Here is a 17,018-nt window from a genome sequence, read left to right as displayed (position 1 = left end):
CAAAAAAAAAAAAAAAAAAAAAAAAAAAAAAAAAAGAAAAAAAAAGAAAATAACATGGAAAGTTCTCCAAAAACTGAACATAGAATTACCTTGTGATCCAGTAGTTCCACTTCTGGGTATTACAAGATGGTCCTCAGACAGCCTTGGCCAAACAAGCTTTTTCCCTCTTCTTGTTCATAGTTCTCAGAATAACTGTAGAATGTGCTGGGAATGCAACATCTTGAGATAGGGAAGAAAGGAAATTCCACAAGATGGACGAATCTTGACGACATTATGCCAAGTGAAATAAGCCAGACACAAAAAGACAAATTTTATATGATCTACTTATATGAGGTACCTAAAGTAGTCAAATTCATAGAGACAAAAGGTAGAATGGCGGTTGCCAGGGGCTGGGAGAGGGAAAAGTGAGAAGCTGTTTAATGAGCTCAGACGTTCAGTTGGCGAAGATGAAAAAGTTTGGGAGATGGATGGTGATGGTTGCACAAGGTCAAGGTGCTAAATATCACTGAACTGTACAGTTAAAAATGGTAAAATAATAAGTTTTGTTATGTTTATTTTTGCCACAATAAAAACAGAGAGATTTTATGAAGGGTGACTAAATTAAGTCACTATGTAGTAAAGGAACACACACAAAAAAGAAAGGGAGGCACCTCCTTACTGCCAGGCAGGGGTGGAAGTCCAGGCTCATCAAAAGGTCTCCATTGACACCCACCAACCACCAGTGATGAAAGTTTCTGCGCCCTACTCAGGCTTCTCTGACACCACTCCTGGGAGGGGTAGAGTCACTTCGATGATACTGGCTCACAAGGGTGGAAGTATAGGCTCTCCACTCCTGTCTTGTTAGCATAGGTGGGAATGGGGCCACAGTTTTTTCTGTGTAGTGTTTGGTTGGAGTAGAGTTGTTATTGTTTGAAAGTTTTCTGTCTTGGTTGGCTGTCCTTTTTCTCACCCTTTGGCTAGAGCACAGGCTATTATTGAGGCTTTTTTATCTGCACCCATGGGTGTTACAGGTTGCATGGAGTTTTCAGTTCCAAGTGTAGAATATACAAGAACAACAACAAAACAACTCAGGGAACTCAGCACCATGTTGTTTTTTGGGTATGGAGATTCCTAGCTGGTCTTCCTTCTTTTCTCCATATTTCAGTCTGCTTGGGATTATCATATCCAGGGTTTGTAGTTGCATTTTGTAAGAAGAGAAAGAAGTATATCTCCTCTGTCTTCCCAGAAGCAGAAGCCCATCTCACGTTTGGATTTCTGATGTCCTTATAAAAACCTTGGACTGGTAAATATGGGGGTTTTAAGTTTTAGGGTTCCCTCCTCCCTGTAATATCCAGGTAATTATCTCTGAGCTGGGAAATATTGCACTTGGAACAGAATCATTCATTGTTTAAACTGGGCCCTGTATCTTTTAGCAGCATATCAGTTAAGCAGTTCAATTTTTTGCCACTGCCAAAGCAAAATTTAGATCCACCTGGGGGAGGCCCTGCTTACTCCATCCAGTCACCTGGGGCTTGTCATTGACTCATTCCCTTGAGCCAAAGTCTTCCTTTGCTTTCAAAATCTCCTCACATTTAAAACTCACCAGAATTGAGCCTGGGTCTGTGTACGACTCAGTATTTAATCCCCAGAGGCCATAACCTCAGGGCTTGTGATGGAATCAGACCAGATTTTAATAACAAAGAACACTGAAAATTACAGTAGCCCCGTGTCTAGTATCACATGACATAGCTTCCTGAAATCTTGACTTCCATATTTCCCTATGGTTCTACCAGTCCTGGTAGAACTTTTGTATTGCCTGAGTTGACTTTTTTTATTTGATAGGGGTCTAAATCAGCATAATGAAATGCTAGAATGGGGCATTCCCCATATAGATGTTAGGGTTTTTTTTTTAGAACTATGGGGTCATTTCCTAGACAGCTGCAACTTGCTGACATGTTCTGGGGTGGTTTCCCAGACAGCTGCAACGTGTTGACATGTTCCCATTTACCCTCCCTGGCAGCAGAAAGATAGTCATGAATGCCAGTTTAAATACTTTAACTTTGTGTTGGGTATCTCTACTCTTGGGAGTGGTGCTTGGGTACTCCCTGTTCCAAAATGACCTCAACTCCCTGGGTAATCGATACATGCACCTGCTTCCGCAGCCTGAATCAGAGTCTCTGTGCTTATACTTGTACATTTTCCTGATCATTCTGTCCTGGGACAAGACACAAGTTCCTGTTAGTGCAAAGGAACATTAGAACATTGATGATTTAGGATATTACTAAATTGTGGTCATGAATATGATCCAGTTATAGTCACTAACTACACCCTGGCTCTCTCCATATGCACTGTAGGCTGATGGCCAGACCTAGCATACAGCTGGGAGATGTCCAGCATGACCATCACCCACCTGCCAAATGTACCACAGATTCTAGGCTGATCCTTCACAGGCTATGCTAGAACTAGAGACACCAGCCCACTTCGCTCTTTGAAAATCATTCTATGTCAGTATTAGCAACCTTTCTATGTCAGTATCAGTGATCAGTCATAGGGGGTACAGGACAACAGTGAGATGCACCATTGGAGGCCAGACACATTAGACAGAAAGTCTGCCACCTGCAGTACTGCTGGAGGTCCTAGGAAAGATTACTTTTCTAACCAAAGGTCCCCAAGGGCCTGAGAAAAGGGTTGTTTCACAATTGATTGGATTTGCTGCCTGAAGCTCCAGTCTCCCCAGTCCGGTAGGCATGACAGATCTGTTGAACATGGCTCACTGCCAAGGGACGTTACCTCAGGACTCTTCCCATTCTGCAGGCAATTTCCTCCAGATTGGAGACATGAAGGAAACACAGCAGGGAATGCATAAAATTTCTCAGAGGACTGCAAAATTTAAAGTATGAGAAGTCCTGCCTAGGCTAACGTCAGAATCTTCACCCACTAGTGTGTATGTAGTTAGTTACATGGGTTCCCCTTCTTTTTATTCTTTCGAACCTCTGGGTCCTATGGTACCAGAGGACAGAAAACTATCAGATGCCCACTTCAGTGACCACTGCCCACCCTTCCCCTTTTGCCAAAGGCTTCACAGATGAGCTCTCCTGCTTTCCCAGGTGTGAGATCTCCCTGCTCTGAGGATATATCAGTCCCTGCCCTGACACCTGCCCATTTTCCTAGGTGAAAAAACCTCTTCAACCTGGGAAAGCTCGAAACTGGGAGGGATACAAGACACCTGTGGAGGAAAGGGTATCTGTGGAATTGAAAGATGTTGGAAGAATCCCTTTACTGCAAACTGAAAGATACTCTAAGATTTCTGATTTCCAGCGGGATATCCTCTCCAAAGGATGCAGGATGGTCTGCAGAACAGAAGCCACAGCAGCTCTGAAATCTGAGAAATCCTATGTTCTCAGCTTGGTTAATAAACTGGCAAAAGCTCACCATGTTTCCCCTCATGGCTTAAAATTCTAACATAATTAACAAAGAAAAGAGCCAGCTTTTACCATCCACTACAAAAGTAATACTTTTCTGGATCCTGTCCTTTGAAAATATAATTGACCACCTCTATCCTGCCTTGTCTTTGCTACTGTACAGAAATAGGCTAGTGGCTCTTATCTGATTTCCCTGGATAACATCTGAAAGTGTTTGAACCTCCAAAATTGCCTGAAATAAAAAAACCTTTCACCTTTGTGTGTTTGTAGTATTTGAGAGGATAAAGTGTCCATATATTATAACACAATCTCAAAGGAACATGTTCAGAATCATGAGCCATGTTTCCAGAGAGTACCAAATTTGGAGTCCATCTGCTGCTGGCTAGACCCATGTCTTATAGTTTAAGCCTTGGTTCTTGTTTGAAATATTCCAGTAAAATCACGTATTTTCTTCTTCTAGTCCTGCAATTTATTCCCTTCTTGGTCACAGAATCTTGTTATTTCTCAAACATTCCTTTGACTTAAACCATTTTCATCTCTACTTCTGATTGAAAGCTTTCTGAGAACATTTACTTGTCCACAGTTCTAGAGGGTGAAACAACAAAGGTATTACAAGATAAAATGCATATGGATACGATTTCTTCAGTACCCTCTCTTCTCGCACTCATGCAGCAAGGCAAGCCTGGAGTGTGTACCCTCACATGCTGTCCTTCCTGCTTCTGCTTCCCCACAGACTCCAAACATAAACACATCAGCAGAGAAAGGTTTTACCTAGTAGCTTAGGCAAGTTCTGGTTTGCTTCACCTCTTATGCTCACATCTTTATTCTAGGGGTAGAATGACTGAGGGAGAAGAAGTTTGTCAAGTCATGAAGGTCTGCAGACTAGACTAAAAAAGCTACCTGTAGAATCTGGGTCTGAAATTGCAGTGAAAAAGTGTTAATTTGCATTGTTTATTCTTTGGTCAGTATTCCTTTCTAGAGTGACTGACTGAAGATAATCAAGGTATTACGTTTTGCCTGACCTAAATATCTTATTCTCACCCGAGCACCCCACACACTGGCAGCACTGGGTAGGAATGGGCAGATTCCAACATGAGGAAATAAAAGCTTTTGCTGGGAAGGAGCTCCTAACACTGGTGTAATCTCTTTTTCCCCATTGAGGACTACACTAGATATTCTCCACTAGAGCCACCCCATTCCACTCCCCCACCACATCCATTCTCTGCCATCCTCTGCTGCTCTGTGCTCTAGGAGGCTATGCCCTGTGGACTGCATCAGTCAGCCTCTCTGGCTTACAATTTGGCTCCATCAATAGGAGGCACTGATGAGGGACCATGAAGGAGAGAGGTCAAGGTATTTCCCCCCTTCCCACTCTCCCACCACCTGTTGGCTTAGCTTGGTGCCTTTTCTCTGGCAGGAGCAATGCCCTCCACAATCACAATTCCACCTGGTGGCCCCTCCAATTCTCACTGGGCTTTTGTAACAGTCCTTCCTCTCCTTGCTCCTTCAGCTGTGAAGGTGGTGACAGCTTTCCACTGTGGCTGGTCTCTGGATGGCTCACTCTCTGTAGTCTATTATTTAAGTCCTGTCCACATCATTCTAGGGAGTTCTTTCATTAAAGTCATTTTTTATTCACTAGGGTGGAATCTATTTCCATCCTGATACAAGGGGTCTCTTCCAAAATTTATTCTTGAACTTTGGACCTGATCTCTCCTGAGCATGTTAAGGCCCTTTCGTTTGGAGCTAAAGCTTCAGGTAGCCATAGGGTGTGCATATTACCTCTTCCTTTCTGAATGTATCTGGCTAGAGCATCTCATGGGCAGAGGTGACTTGAGTTGGGCAAGATTTGTGTCTTCCTGAGTCCCCGGACCATACACACCTCTAATATCATACCAATCCCATCATCATTTCTGACAAATGTCTGCTTGTCTCTTGATGTAGTCTGAGTAGACCTCTGAAGAGTAGCATTGATGTGTTGTTGACATGGTGTCACAATATTAGGAACCGTGCAACAAATCATGCATCTTGAGTGGTAAAGGGGTTTTCCCTTTGAAACAGACCAAGCAAGTGACTTGAATCTCAGAAGGCCCAAAACTCAGCATTCTTCACAAAGTCAAAATGAGTTGGAAAGCTTAGATATAGGATAAAGACACTTGACACTTTATGGAACATTTCTGATCAATACACAAATATCTGAGCAAGTCTGTAAAGGAGAAACAAATTACTTTCTCCTTATCCATGGGGGTGGGGACAATGCTGATTGACAGAGAGCTTTTCTACTTCCTTTTTTCTATTTTATATAATCCCTACTAAACCACAGGGCCAAATCCTAGCTTCACGGTCCGTGCAGACAGACAGCTGCCCTAAGGACCTGAGCTGCACCTGATAATTTCTGGTAGAACTTCTTGCCTTAGCCCTCATGCTGCTCTGGACACTGCTTCTGGTCATCGGTGGGTAGAATGCTAGAGCAGGACTGAGGTGGGCAGAATTACCTGTCCCTGGGCATCCCGGAAGCTATTCTTGAGCACATTCTTTCTGCTGGGATCAGTAGGGTGGGCTTCAGCTCCTAACTCAGTATCAACAGATACTATGCAAATGGGTATTAAGCAGAACAGGGTTCCTAGGAAAAACAAAGTACTATGAATCTCTTTACTAAATACTGACTGCTTTTCTTTTATTTAACATCCATTTCTGCTTTGATCTCTCAGAAAACTGGAAAATATATTAAAAGGACATCAAAGAAATTTTCAGTTAGGGTGAATTCTAGGTCCACCCCACATAAATCCTACTCTGCCCTAACCCCCATTTCCACTCTAAGCTACTACATTTCTGGCTGAACTCTTACCTCCCTAGACTTAGATTTTAGAGAGGCTTCAAGTCTTGCTAACCATAGATGAGATCATGGCTTCTGCTGATAAATATGTCTCTCTTATATGGACTCAAACATAATATTAGGCCTAGAATAGGAATGGAAGGATAAATGGTGTCAGTGAAATATGAGAGGACACCTCCATTTCCTTCATGGGCCTTCTGGGCTTCACATTGCCCCCAGGCAGGCAATGTATCTCAGACAAAATGAGAAACTTTAAAAAGAGAAGATGAGGCCGGGCACAGTGGCTCATGCTTATAATCCCAGCACTTTGGGAGGCCGAGGCGGGCAGACCACAAGGTCAAGAGATTGAGACCATCCTAGCCAACATGGTGAAGCCCCATCTCTACTAAAAATACAAAAATTAGCCAGGCACAGTGGCATGTGCCTATAGTCCCAGCTACATGGGAGGCTGAGGCAGGAGAATTGCTTGAACCCAGGAGGCAGAGGTTGCAGTGAGGTCCGCAGGAGTGTTGTTTTTTATTGATGGAAGGAAGAAAGAAAAGAAGGAAGGAAGAAGGAAGAGAAGGAGGGGAAAAGAATAGAGGAAATGAGGGAAGTAGGATATGAGGGAAGAAATAGTGGGAGGAGGGGAGAAGAAACAGAAACAAAGTTGGGCAATGATAATTGTTGGAAAATTCTCAAAGGGCTACAACTTTTTAAAGAGAGTAAGAATCCTGGTCCTGTGATAATCTCTCTGACTCTGTTCCCTCATAGCTCCTGTCACTGTCCAGTCAGGTGAGTGGCTCTTCTCTTTGTTCTTTTAGATCTCTAGGAATCACACTCACTCTGCTAGGTATGAGAGGTACTTCCAGTTCCAGCCTCTTGGCTGAGGGCTGCAGGGATTTGGGCCAGAACTAGGGTGAAAAGAGCTGGGGTCCAGTGCCTTACTCACCTCCCTCTAGTCTTGGCCATGGCAGGGACACTCCAGTATCACATTCATCTCCGCTTTGCCACCTCCCTGCTTGATGGGCAAGAAGGCCATGCCCTGACTCTCTCAAGGCAATGAATTATCCCTTTACTATTGAGCCCTGGGACAGAAAAGGAGAAGATAAGTATGAAGGGAAAGTAAACCATTCTCCTGGTTCCAGCCGCAGGTGTTCATAGGCCCCCAATGGAAGTACTGGAGGCAATGATGGGAAACATATTTATACTAGAGTGGCAACTAGAGAGCTTAAGAGATGCTCTGCATTAAATAAAATGCCCCTGGATGTTTTACTTGGATTATAAACTATCAAATGCCTAACTTGTTTTGCTTTTTTATTGGAATTCTAATATAATACAGAAAGCTTGGTTTTATACTAGATTGGAATGTTATATTTTCTTCTTTAATCATGTCTTTAATCATTCTATAATGGGCAAGGGAGGTGAAGCTTGTGTACCTAGCTTGTAATTTTAAGTAAGAGTGTTTGTAAAGTGGCTGGGGGAAAGTGATCTCTGGAGCAGTGTCATGAGATCCAGCAAACTCCCTGAAATTATGACAAAATGTGTGTATATGCACAATTGTGCCTTCCACTAGGGAATGAGCCTATAAGTAAATGTCAAAAGTTAAGGGCCACTTATCCAGGCAATTATAATCAAATCCTTGTTCTAGACTCAGTAATGCCTGGTGCTAGCATTTCTTCTCTATCTATAGTCCTGTTGTTATTATCAACTTGATCACAAAAATCTTATTCCTCAAATATTTCTTGAATCAAACTGATTGCATCTTCCTCATCTTCATTGAAAATCTTGCCCAGTCTCAATATAAAGGAAGAGAACATTTGGCCTCCAAGAGGCTTTCTCGTTATCAATACTTATAGCTCCTATTGTCCACACTTACTTTCTATTCTAATCGTAGAACTTTCAAAGTGGTTAAAAGGTATAGAACAGTTGTCTTTAAACTTATTTGATCACTTGTGCTATTGAGAACAAAAATTCTGAGCATGTACCTCCAATGTATTATACATACACTGATATAAATCCTATATTGAAATGTTGTGAATGTGGCAAAATATACACAAAAATAGAAAACTTTTAAGATTAAAAAGTGTTTAATATAATCCGGAAGTTCTCAATGTTTTCTCTCCACTTCCTTATGGATCCCATTTTGAGGACTGTGGATGTAGATCTGGTGAGAGGACAGCCTCTCTTCTGAAACAGGATCCTGGGAACCGCCCCTCCTCCGTGGTCTCATGGCTACAGGGATAGGCTGGGAAGTCAATTTAAACAACTCTCATGCTCTTTTTCTGTATTCCATTCTTCCATGTATGACACTGTCTTTCATTACACTGAAGGTAATGATCAAAGGTTCAGGCCTGGGGTCAGGCTTTTAATCAGAACGACAAACATTTTTTCCTGAAATCTAGCCCAATGTAGTACAATTCCAAATTCAGACCCAAACTTGAATTCCTAGCTGTATTTCCAAATGAAAAATTTCCCCAACAAGCCCAGCCCTGCAGCCTCGGTCATAGAGCAGCATGGTAGCTGGCTCTTCTTTCCTTCTGCATGATCTTTTAGAGAACAGTCTACAAGCTTTTTCCTATTCTGTTGTGGATTTTTCCCCTACTGGGGGCAGATCCAAAACACCCAACTGCTCATTAGCTTTCTAGTGACCAGTATCTTCCAAGAGGAGGCAATGACCTGAACAAGCAGAGGAGCCCACATCCTTTCTCACAGGGATCATCCAGGCCCAAAAACAATTCCCAGAAGCCTCTGATAAAAGCCTTCAAGTGGGGAACTCTAGAGTTTGAAGACATAGATTCAGGGCTGATGTCTCAGTGGCCCAGTTTGTTTCTCCTAGGGTAAATGACAAATGGCAGGTCCTTGAATTTTACCACTAGTCAGTGCCTCTAAGGAAGGAGAGATGCAGAGAAAGTTAATCATGGTCCCATGAGGACGTAAAGTAACCTCAAATGGACGTAAGGAGATGTAAGTGGGATTGTTTTAAAATCCATATTTAGTCCAGAAAACTGTTGGCACCTGGAAAAATGACATCAAAACCATTAACAGACATAAAATGAACAGAAGTTAAAGTGCTGGGTCAGGGAGCAGCATCTTCACTACAGGTATCTTTGTATCTTTTGTAGACTGGCTGATCATCGACATGCCACGCAATGCCTATGAAGAAGACCGTGTGGTTGTGAGGCGCTTGGGAAAAATAAAGACATAAAAAGACTAATGTACTACAAGGATGGATCTCAGATATCTACCTACCATAGTGCCTCAAGCTATACCATTTCAAATGCAAGACCTAGTGACAGTGGCTCTTATTATTGTAAGGAAGATAGGAAACTTTTCTTATTTGTAGATGTGACAGAAGAAACAAGATCAATATGGCTCACTGTCCAAGGTGAGGGCTCACTTTTCAAATGGATGAGACTGGAAAGGAGTAGGGCCTGTGTAGGCCCTGAGGGTACAGGGCAGAGGAGACAACGCAGGAGGGGGAAGTGAGAGGTGGGCTGTGTGTCCTGCTCATCTGGGCTAAGAAAACAAGCCTTTTCTCAACAAGAACTCCCCATCACACTGACAGGTGGTCTCTGTTTAATTCTTCCCTCTAGAGTTGTTTCCAGCACCTACGCTAACAGCCAGACCCTCCACTCTGCTCTAGCTCTCAGAAAGGAGCTCAGTGACCCTGTCCTGTGATATTCGGCTTCCTTTTGATCTCAGCAATATGGAAAGAAGACTCAGGATATTACTGGTGTGAGGCAATGACAGCATCTCACAGTGTCTGGAAGCATCTCACAGTATCTGGAATCCTATATACAAGTACAGAGTTAGTAAGAGTGGACTGGGTCGCTAGGCCTGGGTTGGGCAGGGAAGAACCGTGGCACCTGGCCAGACTTTGGACTCTTCTTTCCAGTTGTGCTTCCCCTATCCCTGTGGGTGTGGAGGCTACAATGACTGATCTGCACCCTTTTCTATTTATTTCTACAGTGGCATCATTTCCCAATAGCTTTGCTCTCCCTGTTAGAAAAACAATAATAATCTCTGGAGCATTTACTGTGCAACTGGCACTGAGATATCTCAGTGAACCAAGAGATAAATAAATCATGGTCTCTGTCTGCAAGGAGTGATGCTCAACCAGGAGGCACATTTGACATAAGTAGAGCAATGAAGGAATGACATAATGCTAATAATAGAAATTACAATTAACAATTCCAGCCTTTATAAAAGGCTTAAATGCCAGGTCTGAACCCAAGCTGTTATTCTCAGTTCTGGAATAACCCCTTTGACATTCATAAATATCTGGAGAGGAGAAGATTTAACGAAAGTTTACAGCTGTACACGGCACTGTTCAGAGCAGTTTAACATTTAGTCCTAGTAGCAACCCTATGATATTCTACAACCCTATGAGTATTACAAATAGCACCTGTAAAGTAGGTAGAATTATTATCTCCATTTTACAGATGAGGAAAGAGAAAGCACCGACCTGTTAAGTGGCTTGCCCAAGGTAATTCAACACATAGAGCTGGAATATGAACCTGGTCACTCAGGTACGTGCTTTTAACTACCTTGCTATACTGCCTATCTCAACCATGCCAGTGAAGAGTGGTACCAATAATAACTACCATTTGCTGGAACTATCCAAAGCGAGGGGTACTTGTATCACATTTCATCTCCATGAGAACTCTGTAAGGTTGACATGATTATTCACATTTTATATTTGAGAAAACTGAGAACCAGAAATAGTAATTGACTTATCAAGATTGAGACCCAGATATAGAGATAGTAATGGAGTCCATCCCCCTAACCTGTGCTCTTCCTACCACTCCTGCTGCCCATGTACATCTGGAAATCGGGAGAGGATGAGATTTCGGTGGGCTGCTGTCATTCCAGAGGGCAAAAGAATGTGGAGGAGGTGCAGGGTAGGATTGTTATGGCGCATCAAACAGCAAGGTGGTCCTGTGTAATGCTCCTCAGCGTGCTCTCTAGGTATTAAAAACACTCAGGCAAGTGAGGTGGACCCTCTACCCAAACATTTAGTTCCACCAATCCCACTTGCCTTAATGTCCAGCAAGTGATACCGGCTTCCACCCAGCCCTGCCCTCCTTCATACCTGGTCCCCATCTGTGGTCTCATTTTTACATAGGGATCCCTGTGTCTGGGGTGCTCCTGGAGACCCAGCCCTCAGGGGCCAGGCGGTTAAAGGGGAGACGCTGTTCCTTGTCTGCTGCGTGGCTGAAGGCACAGGGGAGACCACGTTCTCCTGGCACCGAGAGGACACGCAGGAGAGTCTGGGGAGGAAAACTCAGCGTTCCCCAAGAGCAGAGCTGGAGCTGCCTGCCATCAGAGAGAGCCATGCGGGGGATACCACTGTACAGCGGACAACAGCTAGGGCCCCGTCCAGAGCGCGCTGCTGAATATCACTGTGAGAGGTGAGCGGCGCGGTCTGAATAGGCGAGCCGGCGGCTCCCGGCTGGGGTCAGTTTCCTTCTGTAGCAGCGAGCATGATCCAAGGTGACCACAAGGAACAGGGCGTGAGGACAGTTAAGAGGCCCTATGGGAACTGTAGTCTTGTGATGGGGGAGGTGGTGGCAGCAGCAGGGTGGCAAAGGAGCTAGAGGAGGGTGAGAAGGTGGACGCCCATGTATCCCGAGCTCTTCACCAGAGCCCAGCACAGCTCTGCAGGAAGCACCCCTGCAGTGTTAGACCAGGAGGTGAGCCGTGGGACAGAGTGCAGGGCCGGCGGGGTGCCGTGAGGCGAGGACGTCCTGAGCCGAGGACCGGGTGGGTTGTGAGTTGGGACCAGCCTTGCTGAGGGACCCTACCGCCTCTCAGTTCCAGTGCCGCGTCTTCTCCTCAGCTTCAGTGCTCCTGGCGCCCTGGCCTTCATTGGCGATGTGGTGGAGCTTCACTGTGAAGACAGGAGAGCGTCTGCACCCATTCTGTTTTGGTTTTACCATGAACACGTGACTCTGGGGAACGCCTCAGCACCTTCTGGAGGAGGAGCGTCCTTCAACCTCTCCGTCGCCGCAGAGCCTTCTAGGAACTACTCCTGTGAGGCGGACAATGGCTGCGGGCCCGCGGCGCAGTGAGGGGGTGACACTCACGGTCACAGGTGGGACATGGCAAACAGCTCCTTCCAGAGAGCCGGTTGCAATTATACCAAGCAATGGCTGGTGCTTCCTTTCCTTCCGAAATTTCTGCCTCTCGAGGAATCAGTTCCTCTAGAAAGCGCCTCAATGCTCTAGGGCTCTCCCCGTAATTGTTTTTTGTTTTTGTTTTTGTTTTTTTGGGGGGGCAGGGGTTGCTTGTTTGGTTTTTGTTTGTTTGTTTTGAGACTGAGACTCGCTCTGTCGCCCATACTGGAGTGCAATGGGGCAATCTCGGCTCACTGCAACCTCTGCCTCCCGGGTTCAAGCTATTCTCCTGCCTCAGCCTCCTGAGTAGCTGGGATTACAGGCACCCACCACTATTCCCGGCTAATTTTTGTATTTTTAGTAGAAACAGGGTTTCGTCATGTTGCCCAGGCTGGTCTCAAACTCCTGATCTCAGGTGATCCACCAACCTCGGTCTCCCAAAAGTGCTGGGATTACAGGCATGAGCCACCGTACCCAGCCTTCTGTAATTGGTCTTAACAGCAGCATCACTGGCCAACCCCCTGGTCTCTCCTGTTCCCTTTCACTTAACCAGTAAAACATGTGAAATAGATACTGGGTGTTGGGCACTGTGCTAGGGTCAAGTCAGCGTTGGGAGTCAGGTCGGTAAGGCAAGAAGAAAGGAGAAAGACTTCCCTGAGAAAAATAAGGAAGTATCTTGCACATGCAGAGCTCCAGGGAGTGAGGAGATACAACTAATCCTCGTAAGTACAGGTAGAAAAACCGTGAACAGACCAGATTCTGGGATTTAAAATTTTACCGGAATTATCTCACTTAATCTGCATAGCAACTCTTGTTTTACAAATGAGGAAATAAATTTAGATTAAGTAACTTGCCCAAGTTTACACAGCAAATAGGTACAAAGATGGAACTTTAGGTCAGGGATGCCAAAATCAAGAACCTGTGCTCTTAGCCACCATGTTAATATATTACGACCGTTCTATACATTTTTTTCTTTAATCCATTATTGTGGATAACTGCATTAATAGATGTCCTAATATGGAACAATCCTTGTATTTCCCCTATAAACTCTTCTTCGTCATTACAGGTAGTAACTACATAAAACTTGCTAATGTTTTATTTTAAATTTTAGCATTTTGTTTATAGGTGAGTTTTCTTTTCTAAATTATACTCATCTAGTTTAGGTTTCAGGGATAGGTTACCTAATAGATTAGAATAATTTCAGAAGTTTCCATGGTTTCTGTGCTCTGCAACAATTGAAAATAATATTGAAATTATCTGCTACTTAGTCTTTGGAACTAGCCCAGAAAACTTTCTGAGCCTGGTATATTTCTCTCTCCATGGTCAAATCGTTTTTTATTCACTTTTTTCAAATTTTTCACCCTTTTAAAACACAGGTGGAATCCCTTCACTCAAAAAGTTGGGCATTTTCTCTAGATTTTCAAATTTGTCATGTAATGTTGACCGTAGTATTTTCTTCTTCTTCTTCTTTCTTCTTTCTTCTTTCCTTCTCCTTCTCCTTCTCCTTCCTCTTCTTCTTCTTCTTTTTTTTGATGGAGTCACTCTGTCATCCAGGTTGGAGTGCAGTGGCCTTTCAGAGGTCCTTGGTGAGAAGACAAGTCTTTAAAACACTAGGCTAAGGCTAAGCTTTAGGACCTAGTAAGAACCTGTGATTTGTTCGAGGAAATGGACTCAGTATTGGGCACTAGCAAGGATCCAAGATTTGGAGTCAACTGTGCAGAGCTAGAGGTTTACCTCCCTAACTTGCCAGCCATGTAGGTAGCAAACTTCTCCAAAACTTGTTATCTTTGTTAGAAAAGTGGGATAACATCTAGCCAAACTTCCTCATAGAGTAGGACAAGATCAAGCAAAACACACTCATAAAGACCTCTTGTGGAACAAAGTCTGGGAAGAAGTCTCTGGGCTGCTTTGGGATGGTCTGGATGAGGGGAGTCAGTCTGAGGCTTGGGGCTGGGCTCCATCCTTAATCTGGGCCTCTTTTCTCCTGGGAGATCTTATGAGCTTCTCTGAAGAGTACTTTACTGGATCTCCCCACCTTACCACCTCTCCCCCTTTTCTCTATAGCATTCTTGCCTAATACTTTTTGAAGATCTGGAGACTGGGGATCAACAGGCCCATATCCTCATTGACCTCACAGGCCTGGAGAGCCCCACAACCCCAGATGGACCTTTTTTTTTTTTTTTAGACAGAGTCTCCCTCTGTCCCCCTGGCTGGAGGGCAGTGGCGCCATCTCGGCTCACTGCAAGCTCCGCCTCCCGGGTTCACGCCATTCTCCTGCCTCAGCCTCCTGAGTAGCTGGGACTACAGGTGCCCGCCACCGCGCCCGGCTAATTTTTTGTATTTTAGTAGAGACGGAGTTTCACCGTAGTCTCGATCTCCTGACCTTGTGATCCGCCCGCCTCGGCCTCCCAAAGTGCTGGGATTACAGGCGTGAGCCACCGCGCCCGGCCACAGATGGACTTTTAAGACTTTACCTGTGGCTCTCTCATCCCCTCTGCAGGACTGTAAACACCACTCTCCTGAACCAAAGTCTCAGCCCCACCTGCATTAAGGGAAAAACCCAACTCCCAAAGAAGCTGAGTTTGGTGAAATTGTCCCCCACATTGGCATCTTGGACAAGCAGGCTTTTCTAGTCTTTTCCAGAAGTGCCTGGCTGGGAATCTCAGTTACTGTCTCCTTGGTAGCCTGAGATGGAACAAGCAAGAAATAACCTGAAATGGGCCCTACATCTGATAGAAATGTGGACATATAAAACAGATAAAATTAAAATATGGGCATTTAATCTCCTTTCTTAATGACTTGGAAAGAAACTAGGTTTGAAAAAAGTTATTTTTTCAATTTTTAAAAAATTACATTGGTAAAACACATTGAAAAAAAGTGGTATACAAGAAAGAAAATAAAAGTCAGTCAAAATTCTAACACTGAGAAGTAACTGCTGTTAATATTCTGAAACTTTCTGAAAGTCATATAAGGAATGAAAATATCATTTATATATTCTTCAGTAAAAGAATATATAAACATATATTAATGCATATATTTGAATTTATTGTACCATAATCTATATATATAATTTTATAGTGTTTATTCAATTTAACAAGGCAACATTAACAGACATTCCATAGATATAGAAAATACATACCACCTGCACATATATGTATATATGTATGTATGTATATATATAAAACTTCTCTCTCAAGAAGATAAATATTGATTCAAAAAGGCCCTTTACTAGATTTGGGAGTGCAGACTTAAGGAAGGTAGAAGCCACATGCTTCATGATGCAACACACTCTATGAGTCATCAAAACTCATTTACTGTTTAATCAGAGGTACATGTTGAATTTTTAAAACATCTTCCCAGTGTTATTTTTGTTTCCTTTTAACAATATGGTGGATTACATTAACATCTCCTAATAATAAATTATTATTTCAACCCTACCTGGCTGTGATGTATATTAACATCCTGCTGAATTCTCTTTGGTAGTATCTTATATAAGACTTTTACACAGATACTTATAATGAGGATTTGTCTGTAGCCCTTCATTCTTTCTTTGAAAAACTTTGATATCAATGCCTTATTGATTTCTTATTATGTTAAAAGGTTTCTTTATGCTTAAAAACAATTTGAATGCTACTAAATTTTATCATTTCCCTTGAAGATTTTTAAAAAGTTACCATGAGGCCGGGAGCAGTGGCTCAGGCCTGTAATCCCAACATATTGGGAGGCCGAGGTAAGCAGATCACTTCAGATCAGGCGTTTGAGACCAGCCTCGTCAACATGGTGAAACCCTGTCTCTACTACAAATATAAAAATTAGCTGAGCATGGTGGTAGGTGCCTATAATCCCAGCAACTTGGGAGGCTGAGGCAGGAGAATTGCTTGAACCCAGGAGGCGGAGGTTGCAGTGAGCCAAGATTACGCCACTGCACTCCAGCCTGGGTGACAGAGTGAGACTGTCTCAAAAAAAAAAAAAAAAAGTTAGTGTGAAACCATTTGCCCTGATATGTTTAGAGGTGTGGCTCTGTAACAGTGTTTCAAGTTTTTCATGACTATTACTCTTTTATTTAACTGTCTCTTCTTACATAAAATTCAGTAATTTATATTTTTCTAGAAAATTATCCATTCAATGTAGGTGCTCAGATGTATATTTATTCATTGCTGCTCCTTTCTTGATTAGGCTATTCAGTGGCATATCAATTTGCTTTTCATGGAAAAGCTTTTGAGTTTATTCATATTCTTCATTCTGAGAGTTTTTTTATTTTACTCATTAATGTCTGCCTTCATCTGAATTATTTTGTTGGCATTTTTATAAGTTCTTAAGATTAATGCTGGGTTCATTTATTTCCATTTTTTTCTTGGTACTTATTCCAACTGTTTCGTTAATTTTCCTGAGAATATATTTTAGCCATATCCTTCAGGTTTGAATATGTAGTGTTTTGGTTATTATTATTTTCAGTCTGCAACATCAATTTTATTTTCTTCTTTGATCTCAAAGTTGATTTAAAAAAGTATTTTCTATTTTTTATTTTATTTGTTTTTTCCTTAACTTTTATTTTAAGTTCAGGGGTATATGTGCAGGTTTGTTACATAGGTAAACGCGTGTCATGGGTGTTTGTTGTACAGATTATTTTGTTACCCAGGTATTAAGTCTAGTACCCATTAGTTATTTTTCCTGATCCTTAAAAAG

General features: G+C 42.9%; 1 pseudogene; it reads left to right on the top strand.

Annotated features, from left to right (window-relative positions):
* LOC108527580 (Fc receptor-like protein 2) overlaps positions 1–12,457 on the top strand; it is a 26,442-nt pseudogene extending 13,985 nt beyond the window's left edge.
* Positions 12,458–17,018: the final 4,561 nt, after the last annotated feature.

The sequence above is a fragment of the Rhinopithecus bieti genome, unplaced genomic scaffold, assembly GCF_001698545.2.
Source record: "Rhinopithecus bieti isolate Rb0 unplaced genomic scaffold, ASM169854v2 scaffold_4830, whole genome shotgun sequence".
Lineage (NCBI taxonomy): Eukaryota > Metazoa > Chordata > Mammalia > Primates > Cercopithecidae > Rhinopithecus > Rhinopithecus bieti.
The sequence above is the reverse complement of the archived record's forward strand: the minus strand, read 5'-3'. Positions and strand labels throughout refer to the sequence as shown.